The sequence below is a fragment of the Siphateles boraxobius genome, unplaced genomic scaffold (assembly GCF_051911475.1).
Source record: "Siphateles boraxobius isolate OS27281-9 unplaced genomic scaffold, OSU_SipBor_1 13, whole genome shotgun sequence".
In the NCBI taxonomy this organism is placed as follows: domain Eukaryota; kingdom Metazoa; phylum Chordata; class Actinopteri; order Cypriniformes; family Leuciscidae; genus Siphateles; species Siphateles boraxobius.
This window is the reverse complement of record NW_027508733.1, coordinates 16,924,935-16,938,049: the sequence shown is the minus strand read 5'-3', so window position 1 is coordinate 16,938,049 and position 13,115 is coordinate 16,924,935. Positions and strand designations below refer to the sequence as shown.

At 44.9% G+C, this 13,115-nt stretch overlaps 1 long non-coding RNA gene across 2 annotated transcripts in view; it reads left to right on the top strand.

Moving 5' to 3' along the window:
- The first annotated feature begins 285 nt into the window (after positions 1 to 285).
- LOC143735864 (uncharacterized) overlaps positions 286 to 13,115 on the top strand; it is a 47,807-nt gene continuing 34,977 nt past the window's right edge. Inside the window, exons 1-2 of one of the 2 annotated variants that reach the window (XR_013203314.1) lie at positions 286 to 439; positions 541 to 603. This is a non-coding gene — a long non-coding RNA (uncharacterized LOC143735864). Of the gene's footprint in view, positions 440 to 516; positions 604 to 13,115 lie in introns of both variants that reach the window. The other variant, XR_013203315.1, reaches the window with a different exon arrangement.

Genomic DNA, 13,115 nt, shown 5'->3' with positions numbered 1-13,115 from the left:
GAGAACAACGTGACATTTATGTTGTGTAGTTATGTTGTCCATTATCCCATGTTCTCTTCTTTTCTAGCAGATTGAGATAAGAAAAAACATGGTTATCCTTTCTGTGATGAAAAGACAATATGAGATGTGAAAAGAGAGGACAACTGTGAGACAAACCTCTTCTTCAGAGAAATGAAGAAAAGAGATGAAAATAAAACAACTGAGAGGTTAACCTTTTCTATTAGCAGAGAGATAATGAGACCAAATGAGAAATCTTTCAATCATAATCCTGTGTTCTTTTCAATATGGTTATCCCTCTCTTCTATGAAGACACGAGATAAGATGAGACAAGATGAGACATGAAAACAGAGGACAACTGTGAGACAAACCATAAGAGCGGAAGATAAGATGAGATGAGAACTGAGATGTTAATTTTATATATTAGCAGAGAGATGAAGATGTGAGAATAAACTAAATTAGACAACAGGATGATAATAACCATGACATTTATCTTGTGTAATTTCAATCGTAATCCAGTATTCTCCTCTTCCCTTGTGGCAGAGAGATTAAGAGACAATAAAACCATGAGGTTATCCTTTCTATGAAGAGGTGAGATGATGTGAGGTGAAAAAGAGAGTTTATCTTGTGTAATTTCAATCATAAACTTAAGGGGAAATGACACAAGAACAACCATGAGGTTCTCCTTTTGTATGAAGAAAAATACTAAACCCATTTTATTATCCTTTTTTATCCCTGCTTATTAGCAGAGAGATGAGTCGAGATGAGAATAATTGAGGTTACCTGTTCCTTTCAGCGAAGGGGTGAAAAGATGAGATGATGTGAGACGAGAAAATATGTTAATTGTGAGGTTAACCTTTTTCCCATTAGCACAGGGATGAAGATAAGTAAATAATTCTGAGGCTAACCTTTCCTATTAGTAGAGGCTTGAAGAGAAGCAAACAGACAGAGATGAGAAGATAAGAGAACAACAGAGAGATCAGGTGATAGGAGTTGAGAATAACTGATGTTTCAGAAGAAAATAGAAGCGTTTAGATGAGGAAAGAACAAAACAACTTTGAGTTTAAGCAGATAAAGGGATGGCGTCCTCCACTCCCATCTTCTCCTGGTATCCAAACTGCAGTGGATCTTGTGCGTGGTGAACCTGGGGTCTGAGGAACACGGAGCAGCAGCCGTTCGAAGGTCTTCATGAGGTGTGATGTCAGTGCTACTGGTCTATAGCCACACAGCTCCCTATTTGTTTTTTTCTTGGGAATCGGGATGAGGCATGAAGTCTTCCAGAGCACTGGGACCCTCCCCAGCTGCAGACTCAGGTTGAAGACATGCTCAAGTGACTCCCCCAGATCAGCAGAGCAGGCTTTAAGCATCCTTGGACACACTCCGCCCGGGCCCGCTGCTTTTCTTGGTCGGAGCCTCCACAGCTCTCTGCTCACCTGATCTTTGGTGGTGGTGGTGATGGGGAGGGGTGTTGAGCTGTCCATGTGTGTGGAGGGTGGTGGTGGTCTGCAGTCTGAGGTGGTAATGGACATGGTGGTGGCATTGGGGGAAGTGATGGACATGGGAGCGGGAAGTGGGCTGTCGCTGGTTATGGGAGTTGGTGTATCAAACCTATTAAAAAACTGGTTTAGCTGGTTTGCTCTCCCAGCATCCCCCTCTCCTGTGATACTGCCCTTCTTCTTACAGCCTGTGATGGTTTTCATGCCATCCCAGACATCCCTCATGTTATTGTGCTGCAACTTCTGTTCTATCATCCTTCTGTAATCCTCCTTCGCCTCTCTCAGGTGGACCTTGAGTTCCCCCTGAACACGCTTCAGCTCCTCTCTGTTACCATCCTTGAATGCCCTCTTCTTCCTGTTCAGAATGTCTTTGACATTACTGGTGATCCAGGGCTTGTTATTGGGGAAGCAGCGTACAGTTCTAGTGGGGACCACAACGTCCATGCAGAAGTTCAGGTAGTCAGTAGTGCTGTGTGTGACCCCCTCAATGTCCTCACCATGTGCTTCCTGCAGGACGCTCCAGTCAGTACATTCAAAGCAGTCTCTCAGAGCCTCCGCTGCCTCAGGAGACCATTTCCTAAAGGAACGTTTGGTCGTGGGCTGTCTCTGGATTTGTGGTTTGTACTGTGGCGTGAGCAGGACCAGATTATGATCAGACTTTCCCAGTGGGGGCAGAGGAGTGGCGATGTAAGCTTCCCTCACGTTGGCATACAGGAGGTCTAATGTCCTGTTCTTCCTTGTGGGGCAGTTTACAAACTTGTGAAAGTCTGACAGTGTGGAGTCCAATGTCACGTGGTTAAAGTCCCCGGAAATGGCGATGAATGCGTCCAGAGGTTGTGTTTACAGTCTCGCAATGTTGGAGTGGATTACATCACATGCGTTCTCTGCGTGCGCACGCGGAGGAATGTAAACAACAGCAGCAATGGCAAGGGAGAACTCCCTAGGCATGTAATACTGTCTGAGACCTACCGCCAGCAACTCAATATCTCTGTTGTAAACGATCACCTTCACCGTAACATGCCCCTGGTTGCACCATCTGTAGTTAATAAACAGTGCGAGTCCCCCTCCTTTGCTTTTGCCGCTGCGTCCACAGTTCCGGTCTGCTCTCACTGTAGTGAATCCAAATAGATCCACATTAGCATCCGGAGTGTTCTGGGTTAGCCAGGTTTCAGAGAGGCAAAGTAAACTGCACTCTCTGAACGTCTTGTTCGTCCTCACAAGGGCAGCGAGCTCATCCGTCTTATTGGTCAGACAGTTCACATCCCCCATCACTATCGACGGAACTGAGGGCTTGTACTTCCACCGCTTAGCCGCTTGTCTAGCCCTCACCTTCACTCCGGCTCTGCATCCTCTGTGCCTCTTCCTCAGCTCCTCAGGTATGTGGTGAAAAATGCTGGCTCGTCCTGTTGTTTGGAGTGAAAGCAGCTTCTCCCTTGGATAAACAAGTTGTCCACCGCTGTCTTGTCCGTAAAAAGTCATTGTATCCATAGGATATATAAGGTTTTACACAGCAAGTCTTTTATAAAGAGTTAAAAAGTGTTTTAAACCACTTAAAGTGAAAAATAACACAACACGTACGGAGCTACTGGACTGCCAGCGTACTACCAGCTACGTACTGCCAGCTACTGGCGCATGTGGTTATAACAATGACATTAAAACAACCTCATCTTTTACAAAGCCGAATAAATATCATTAGTGAAGCTTAAACAAAGTACTGTCACCATAATAAACATACCTTAACAGAACAAACATTACAATTCCACACCTATATTGTCTCCCCCCAGTTGTGAAAAATGGTATGACCGCTGCTATTATAAGCGCGTTCCGGGTTACGCGCGCTACCGGAATGAGCAGAGCAGAGCAGAAATCAACAGGTAAGCACAAACAATACTACATACCTATATAATGTAAAATTACCAATAAACAGTCTGTAAAACCATTAGACTCCTTGTGATTTATTACCCTTCAGCCAGTGCTAACAATAAACAAATAAATTGAACTTGGATGATGTTACTGAATGAATGGTGGAGTTGCAAACGTCCATAGCTAATTGTACTCAGGATGAAGAAATGAAATGTAAATAAAGTGCTTCAACAATGTACTTGACAAACTAAATTTAGCAACATTTAACACTTACTGAGACATACTGAAATTATGATGACGTCAACACAAAGGTTCGTCATCACATCTATTGTCAAATTCTACAACAAAGTCTTTGCCGATTGAGTAGAACTTGAGACTGTCCAATGCCCACTAAATGGCCAGAGACTCTTTCTCGATCCTAGAGTACCTGGTTTCTCTTGGAAACGATTTTCTACTTATGTACAGCACCGGATGACGAGTTTCTCCCTCTCCCTGTAACATAGCCCCCAAACCAACTTCCGAAGCATCTGTTTGGACTGTGAATGGCATGTCGAAATCTGGGCTTTGTAAGACTGGCGAACACACAAACAGTCCTTCAAGTTTCGAAAAGCTTGTTCACAATCCGGGGTCCAGACAACTTTTTGGGGGCCATTTTTCTTTGTCAGGTTGGTAAGTACAGCGTTGGTAAGGTTGGTAAGTACGGCTTACCAACCTCAGGTTGGTAAGTACGGCTCTACTGGAGAAGTGGGAATAAACCTTCTGACCCATCCAGCCATGCCTAGGAATGAGCGAACCCTTTTCTTGGTTACCGGTAACGGACAAGACAAGGTGGCTTGAACTTTGTCTACCTGCAGCCTGATGGAACCTCCTCCTAGCACGCAGTCCAGGTAAGAGACTTCAGACGTAGCAATGGGACATTTTTTAGCATTGGCTACCAAACCAGCACCTTGAAGTCTGTCGAAGACCTCCGCCAAATGTTCCAAATGCTCTTCCCATGTTGCACTAAAGACCACAATTTCATCTAGATAAGCTGTGGCCACATCATCCATACCTCTCAGGACTTGGTCCAGCAGCTGTTGGAAGGTTGCTGCGGCCCTGTGCAATCCGAAAGGCATAACGTTAAAATGGTAAAGCCCACTAGGGACACGAAAAGCTGTTAATTCTTTAGCTGTCTCAGCCAAGGGGACTTGCCAGTAACCTTTGCACAAGTCCAGAGTTGTCAGGTACTTGGCCTTGCCCAACCGCTCAATTAACTTGTCCACTCTTGGCATGGGGTATGGATCAAATGCAGACAAAGAGTTGAGTTTTGAGAAGTCCACGCAAAATCTTAGTGTGCCATCTTTCTTTGGTACCAGTGCCACTGGACTGCACCATTCACTGGAAGAAGGCTCGATGATCCCATCTCCAGCATTATCTTTACCTCCTCCTTCAACGCCGGAATCAGTCGAGCTGGTACTCTACTATGAGTTTGTCTCATTGGGTCTGATACCTGTAGACGGATATTGTGATGTATCAGTTTCGTCCTTCCTAGCTTGTCCCTCAAAAGAGCTTTTGGTATACGTTTTCCTAGTTCTTTCTGTTGCTTGAGTGCGAGATGTTCCATGGCTGTTCAATAGCTTGCCTATTCATGTTCGTTCTGCATCTGACTTGTCCGTTTTCAAGTCACGCTTGAAAACACACTTTTATTCAATTGCTTTTAACGTGTAATTTGTATTTTAATCTTTCTTGCTCTGTCTGTTGTGTGATAGTATATTGCTTTGTAAAGCACATTGGTCAGCCTGTCTGTATAAATGGTGCTATAAAAATAAATTGACTTGACTTGGATAAGTAGATGAATTTAGATCATTGGAAAGTAATGTTCATCAAGTTCTCTTCTTCCTCTACTGTTCTTGCCCATAACTGTTCAGACAAAGGCCCTTTTCTCTCTTGCCATGGCCTTAAAAGGTTGATATGGTAGATCTGAGACTTTTTACGATGATCAGGTAAAGAAATCTCATAGTTGGTAGGTCCCATCTTCTGTAGCACCTCGTATGGCCCTTGCCACTTGGCTAGCAAACCGTTGTCAGATGTTGGACAACAAAACTTTCTTGCCCGGGATCAAAGTCCTCTTCCTTGAAGACTGGTCATACGAGGCTTTTTGTCGTTGCTGTGCCTCAGACATATTAAGCCGTACCATCTCTGTCAGAACGTCCATCTTTTCTCTCATCCTGATGACGTAGGACAAGATGTTTGCTTGCTCCACAGGATTGTCTCCTTCCCAGGTCTCCTTCAAGACATCCAATGGGCCTCGTACCTGTCGTCCATAAAGCAACTCAAAAGGTGAATAACCCGTGGATGACTGTGGAACCTCTCTGTAGGCGAAGAGCAGGTAAGGTAACTGATAGTCCCAATCGGTCCCCGTTTCAGACACGAACTTGCGAAGCATGGCTTTCAGTGTTTGATTAAACCTTTCAACCATACCATCAGTCTGTGGATGAAAAGGTGTAGTCTTTATGGGGTGTATGCCTAACATGGAGTAGACCTGTTTGATTTGTTTTGATGTAAAATTGGTTCCCTGGTCAGTGATTATTTATCTGGGAATGCCTACCCGTGAAAAAAGATGAATAAGAGCATTAACAATCTGTCTGGTTTTAATATTTCTGAGGGGGAATGCTTCCTGATATCTAGTAGCGTAATCTGCAACCACAAGAATATAACAATTCCCTGCCCAACTCCTTTCCAAAGGTCCCACGATATCCATGGCAATGCGAGTAAAAGGAACGTCAATGATGGGCAGACTCACCAGGTGCTCTATCCCCTCTTTTCGATCGACTCGTCAACTGACATTCTGGACAAGATTTACAAAAATCTACTACATCCATATACAGTCTAGGCCAATGAAACCTGCTAGCAATTCTGGCTAGTGTCTTCTGCTGCCCCAAAGGTCCCGACCAAGGCACTGAATGACCTAATTGTAACACTCGCTCCCTCATAGGAACAGGAACTACCAAACTGGATATGGAGCTTTTTCCACAATGCCTACCTACAGAACTTAGGACTGGTTGTCGATTTCGACCTTCAGATCAATTTTGGGATATACTCTTACATCCCCATGGATGTGTAAGGAACTCAGCTTTTTGGAAATATTAATAATCAATAATATCTTGTTATTATTAATTATAAATATTTGGGTCAGTTAATTGGATTAACTTGATGTGGCTGAATTAATATTACAATCAATTAATCAGTTCTTCCAACGAACTATTTTGATTATTAATTTATTCTAATAAAGGGTATCTTCCATGGCCACCGAAGAATAATTATTTCTTCGCCTGTACAGTACTTTGAGCCAGTAGCAAAAACCGTGATCGTAAAGTGACTTGTATTGCAAACAAAACAGAACCAAATACATATTATGTACAAGTTTTATTAACTAAATATAGATATTTATATGAATATAAATAAACTAAACAGCATACACACATGAATACATAAATAGGTTAGTGATAGGATGAAATTGGAAACCGGAAGAGGGTCTATGAGAAGAACCATCAGAATTTCATTTTCACATTTCATTGAATTGAATACTTGCATTTGTAATGGGAACAATTCTTGAAGTTGTTGAAAATTGAAGTCGTTGATGGTTCCGGCAATGTCAAGTGGAAGTTGGTTGAGCGTTCTCTTTCTCCAGGACCGCATGGCTGGTTTGGGCAAGGCCTGGGACTCTGTGAGGCCACGCCGAGCACCCAGGAGAAGTGAGGAAGTCGGAAGGATAGGTGATTGGAGTCGTTGTTGGTTGGAGTCTTTGTTCCAAAACTCCTGAGATTGTCCTTGGTTCTTTGTGAGAGAGTCTTCTCTCTTTTCCATGAGGCCGGATCTGGTTGGAATCGAGGCCTGCTGGGCCCTGGGGCCCCCGTGGAGGGGGAGGGGGCTCCCCAGTCTCACCAGAACAGTGTTGCGGCTGGATGAAAAAACTAAGAGAGGGAGGTCACATGTGGACTGTCTCTAATAAGGCCTGGAGAAGATCCTCCCCTAAGGGTTGAACTCGACCAATCAGAAAGGGGACATGTCTGAGAGGGGAAGCGGCTCTTAGTTGATTTATGGTCTTTGTCCCCAGCATGCTTAGACTGTTCATTCAAGCTCAAATAGACATAACAAATTCACATTGCATTCTAAGAGAAGGTGATGTACATCAAAGTGTGTGTCATTAAATGAGGATTAATTTGCTAGGAAGCATGATACAGGTGAGGTTATATTGACCGTTGGGTGGTTGTTCAACCACATACACCCCAATCAAACATACCATGTTGTTATACCTAATAGTACACGAGACAGTAAATCATCACAGTTTCTGTGAGGCATGTTCCTTCATAGATCAGAGTAACACCGCAAAGTTTATTTAATTAAAGATGGTCTCTCTCTCTTAAGCATGTGGCGCATGTGGCCACATTCCTTTGAGGTCGTAAAGTCTGTTATCAGTCTTAAAGTGTTCTGTAACCGGACACCCGGCTGACAAAGTAACTTAATTTGTGAGGTTAGTTTTGGGGGAGAGTTTCATAGACCTTTATATTCATTAAATATAGTGAATATGAATAATTAGCGTGGGTCTGATTGGTCCAGACCCTACAGATGCAACGAACATTTTCTTTGCCCCACCCTAGATTACTCTGTTCAACCAAACATTCCTCTCTGACCAGGGTTTGACTTGACCCAGAATCAACCAGAGCCTTAAACCATTTACTACCCATCTTCACCAGAGTCACCGTGTCCCTGTTCAGTCTTGCTTCATCTAAGTTACGGGGAGGTCTGGGTACATAACATAGTCGAGTGTTAGTAACATTTTGCAATGGGCAATCAATTTTTTTGTGTCCTTACTGCCCACATCTATGACATACTAAAATAGGCCTGGTTTTATATGGTTTAAATGGCATTTGCTGACTACCTGCATCACAACCAGCTCTAGTTTGTGAAGTATGTGTGTATGTGTCAGAGTTACTAAGACCACTGCTAAAGCCATCCGCAGCCTTACCAGTTAAGCTGTTATTGTTGCTTCTCCATCTCCCCGACGGATACACTGACCGTCTTGCAGCCAGGAAAGTTTCTGCCATCTCTGCTGCCTGTTTTGATGATGTGGGGTTGTTTTGCTTTACCCACATTCTTGTTTCAGGGTTCAGGAACTTGAGAAACGGTTCCAGAATGATCTGGTTACCAACCTCTGCTTTTGTTCTGTGTATAGGATTCATCCACTTCTCTGCAAAATAACTTCAAGTAAGGCTGAAGGATTTGTATGAGTCATTTTCCCGTAGGCCGTATGACCTGAATCTTTGACGGTAAATTTAAGAGTTAATCTCAAACTTATCTAGAATGGCTTGTCTGACGTGATTGTACTCCAAGGATTCCTCTGGTTCCATGGCCACATAGGCTGCCCACACTTTGCCTGCAAGGAGAGGCAAAAGATGTAACGCCCAATCCTGTCTTGGCCATCTGCGTGCATTAGCGATGCGTTCAAATGTTGTCAAGTAATGGAATATATATACTCTTCATCGTTTCATGGTAGCATTCTTGGACTTTCATAACTTGGCAAAGAAGATCTCTGCCGATGTTCTGTACTGTCATGTACCTGCGCTGATCTCGATGCATTGTCATGGTTAACCTGTGGAGTCTGCTGATGTGGATGAATGTTTGGTGGAGAATACAATCTTCCAGCTGATGGCGGGGTATGCGGAACTGTCACTCCTCCCCTTGACTGTCACTCTTGCCTTTGCTGATGTACTTCAGACTGTATTTGTGAAAACTGATGCTGGAGTGTCCGCCATCTATGCTCCTGACATTGTGACTCTATCTCCCAGCGCTCATCTCTTTGTTGTTGTCTTTGCAAGGATGTCTGCAGAACATCTCTGACTGGATCAGTCCTCCTCTCAGCTATTTCTGCTTCCTGATCACTGACCTCCACTCTCCCCGATTGGTCAGGATCCAAAACATCCACATTAGGTTTTACAATCCTTGTTGTATGCTTTAGCACCTCACCTTTCTTTGGTGGCATTGGAAGAAAACAAAACTAGAGGTATTTCGGATTTCATGGAAAGAGAGCTCGATTGCTTACAGAGAGGCCTTAAAAGCTGCTAGATCTGCTTATTTTTCAACCCTATTAGAAGAAAATAAACATAATCCTAGGTATTTATTTGAAACAGTGGCTAAACTAACTAAAAAGAAAGCTTCAACCCCAGAAGTGTCCAAGCAACACAGCAGTAATGACTTTATGAACTTCTTCACTTATAAGATTGATAATATCAGGGACAAAATTATAACTATGCAACCGTCTACTACAGTATCGCATCAGGGAGTGCATTGTAGTCTCCCTGAGGAAAATTTTTATTCATTTGATGCTATAGGAGAGGAAGAATTTTGCAAACTCATTAATTCATCTAAAATCGACAACTTGTGTGTTAGATCCTATACCGACTAACCTACTGAAAGAGATGCTTCCAGAGGTCATAGATCCTCTTCTTAATATCATTAATTCGTCTTTGTCTCTAAGATAAGTACCAAAAACCTTTAAGCTGGCTATGATAAAACCGCTTGTTAAAAAAACGCAACTTGATCCTTCAGAATTACTCAATTACAGGCCGATCTCAAATCTGCCTTTTCTGTCAAAGATATTAGAAAAAGCAATATGCTCACAACTGTGTTCCTTTCTTGAAAGAAATGATATCTGCGAGGATTTTCAGTCAGGATTTAGACCTTACCATAGTACCGAGACGGCTCTCATCAGAGTCACAAATGATTTGCTCTTATCATCCGATCGTGGTTGTATCTCTCTATTAGTGTTACTTGATCTTAGTGCTGCATTTGACACAATTGACCACAACATTCTTTTAAATAGACTAGAAAACTATGTTGGCATTAGTGGAATTGCACTAGCATGGTTTAAATCATACTTATCTGACCGTTATCAGTTTGTATCAGTAAATGAAGAGATGTCTTATCGATCACGAGTTCAGTATGGCGTACCGCAAGGCTCAGTACTAGGACCGCTGCTGTTCACTCTGTACATGCTACCATTAGGAGATATCATTAGGAAACATGGAATTAGCTTTCACTGTTAGCCGATGATGCTCAGCTCTATATTTCTTCAAAACCTAACGAAGCTTACCAATTCACAAAATTAACGTAATGCATAGCTGATATAAAAAAATTGGATGACTAGTAATTTCCTTCTACTAAATTCTGAAAAAACAGAGATTCTAATTATTGGACAAAAAACGTCCCGGGTTACGTATGTAACCCTAGTTCCCCGAAGGGACGGACGCTGCGTGAAATCGCAGTGGGAACGCCCTCAGCGTGACGCGTCTGAAGCATGAATGAAATCAGTCAATGGAGAGAATGAGCGTACGGTGAGTGACGTCATTGACCAGGAAGCTATAAATATCCCCTGAGTACACAATACGCCAGCTTAAAAGTTACTGAAGCAGCGACCCAAGGGGATGCCGAGAGTATGGCAGGACACGCAGCGTCCGTCCCTTCGGGGAACTAGGGTTACATACGTAACCCGGGACGTTCCCCTTCAGGGACTACCGCTGCGTGAAATCGCAGTGGGAACGCAATACCCACATCCCCATACGACCAAATCCCCGTCGTGTGTCATTAGGAGACACAAACCGACGAGAGAACCTGAGCCCCGGGAGTGGAGCTAAGATCGAGGGAATAAAATCTAACGAAAGTGTGCGGTGAGGACCAGCCTGCAGCATCACAAACGTCCTGAAGAGAAGCTCCTGAAAGAAGAGCTGTAGAAGCAGCCATACTCCGGGTGGAATGAGCCCTTACAGCCAAAGGTGAAGGCTGATGGGCCGAACCATAAGCAAGCTGGATGGCCTCGACCCCCCACTTGCTCATCCTTTTTCTAGATGCAGGACACCCTTTCTTAGGTGACCCAAACAGACGAACAGTTGTTCCGATCTCCTCCACAGGGCAGCTCTGTGGACGTAAGCATCAAAACCCAAACTGGGCACAGCAAATTAATTTTCCCTGGTCTGACGTCAGACAAGGCGGAGGACAGAAAACCTGCAGAACTATAGGTCTAACTGAAACAGTTGGAACCTTAGGAACATAACCTGGTCTCGGAAAGAGAAAGGCCTTAACCAACCAGGAGCAAATTCCAGGCACGAGGGAGCCACCGAAAGTGCTTGAATATCTCCAATTCTTTTTAGAGATGAGATAGCGAGAAGAAGGATAGTCTTTAGAGTAAGAAACTTTTCCGAAACTTCCTCGATGGGCTCGAAAGGAGCAAGGGAGAGACCTTCTAAGATGATGGCCAGATCCCAAGCTGGTACCCTGGTGCGAACTGCAGGCCTCAGCCTCAAGGTGACACGAAGGAAGCGAGACATAAGTGGGTGTTTCCCGAGGGAACCTCCACTTGAAGGGGTGTGGTAAGCAGCTAAGGCCGCCACATACACCTTCAGTGTGGAGTGGGATAACCCTGTGGAGAGACGGTCCTGCAGGAAATCCAGGACTGTACCAACCGGGCAGTTAACTGGGTCCTGCTGGCGCTCTCCACACCAAGAGGTGAAAAGTTTCCACCTCGCGGCATATAACTTCCTCGTGGAGGGAGCTCTGGATCGGAGGATGGTCTCAACGACCTCAGCCGAGAGACCAGAATCTATGAGCTGGGCCCCCTCAGAGGCCAAGCCCACAGCCTCCATAGCTCTAGACGGGGGTGAAGGGTCGACCCACTTGCCTGAGAGAGCAGATCTCTCCTGATCGGTATCTCTAGGGGAGAGCCGTTGAGGAGAGACACTAGGTCTGCAAACCATACCCGGGCCGACCAGAACGGGGCTATTAGCAGGAGACTGAGCCCGTCCCGGCGAACCCTGTCCAGAACTCCTGGGAGCAGAGCGATCGGGGGAAAGGCGTACAAGCGTGACCTCGGCCACGGATGTACCATCGCATCCAACCCCAGCGGGGCTGGATGGCTGAGAGAGAACCACAGCGGGCAGTGTGATGTTTCTCGAGAAGCAAATAGATGTACCTCGGCAAGACCGAAATGTTTCCATAGGAGTTCCACCACCTCGGGGTGAAGACTCCATTCCCCGGGCCTCGGCCCCTGTCTTGACAGGATGTCTGCCCCCTGATTTAAATACCCCGGGAGATAAAAGCTCTCAGAGAAAGAATTTTCCCCTGGGACCATAGAAGGATCTGACGTGCCAGTTTGTAAAGCGGGCGACAACGCAAACCCCCCTGATGGTTGATATAAGAAACCACCGATGTGTTGTCTGTCTGGACAAGAACATGGTGGCCCCTTAGGTCTGGGAGGAAGTGTTTCAGAGCCTGAAACACCGCCAACATCTCTAGGCAGTTTAAGTGCCACAGACGATGATGGTCCTCCTACAGACCCTGAGCCGGGCGACCATCCATGATCGCACCCCAACCCGGCAGAGAGAGGCATCTGTCATTAGCATAACGCGACGACAAGGAGCTCCTAACACAGGGCCTTGGGACAGAAACCAAGGATCTTTCCACATGATCAGGGCGTGATGACACCGTCGCAAACTCACGATCATGCGAAGCGGATTTCCCCTCGGGGAGAATCCCTTGGTCCTGAGCCACCACTGTAACAGTCTCATGTGCAAGAGGCCAAGAGGTATCACGTTGGACGCAGCTGCCATGAGACCTAACAGTCTCTGGAACTGTTTTACAGTGGATGACTGGCCTAGCTTGACCTGATCTACTGCAGCGAGAATCAAAGCAATACGAGCAGGTGACAATCGTGCCTGCATCGTCGTT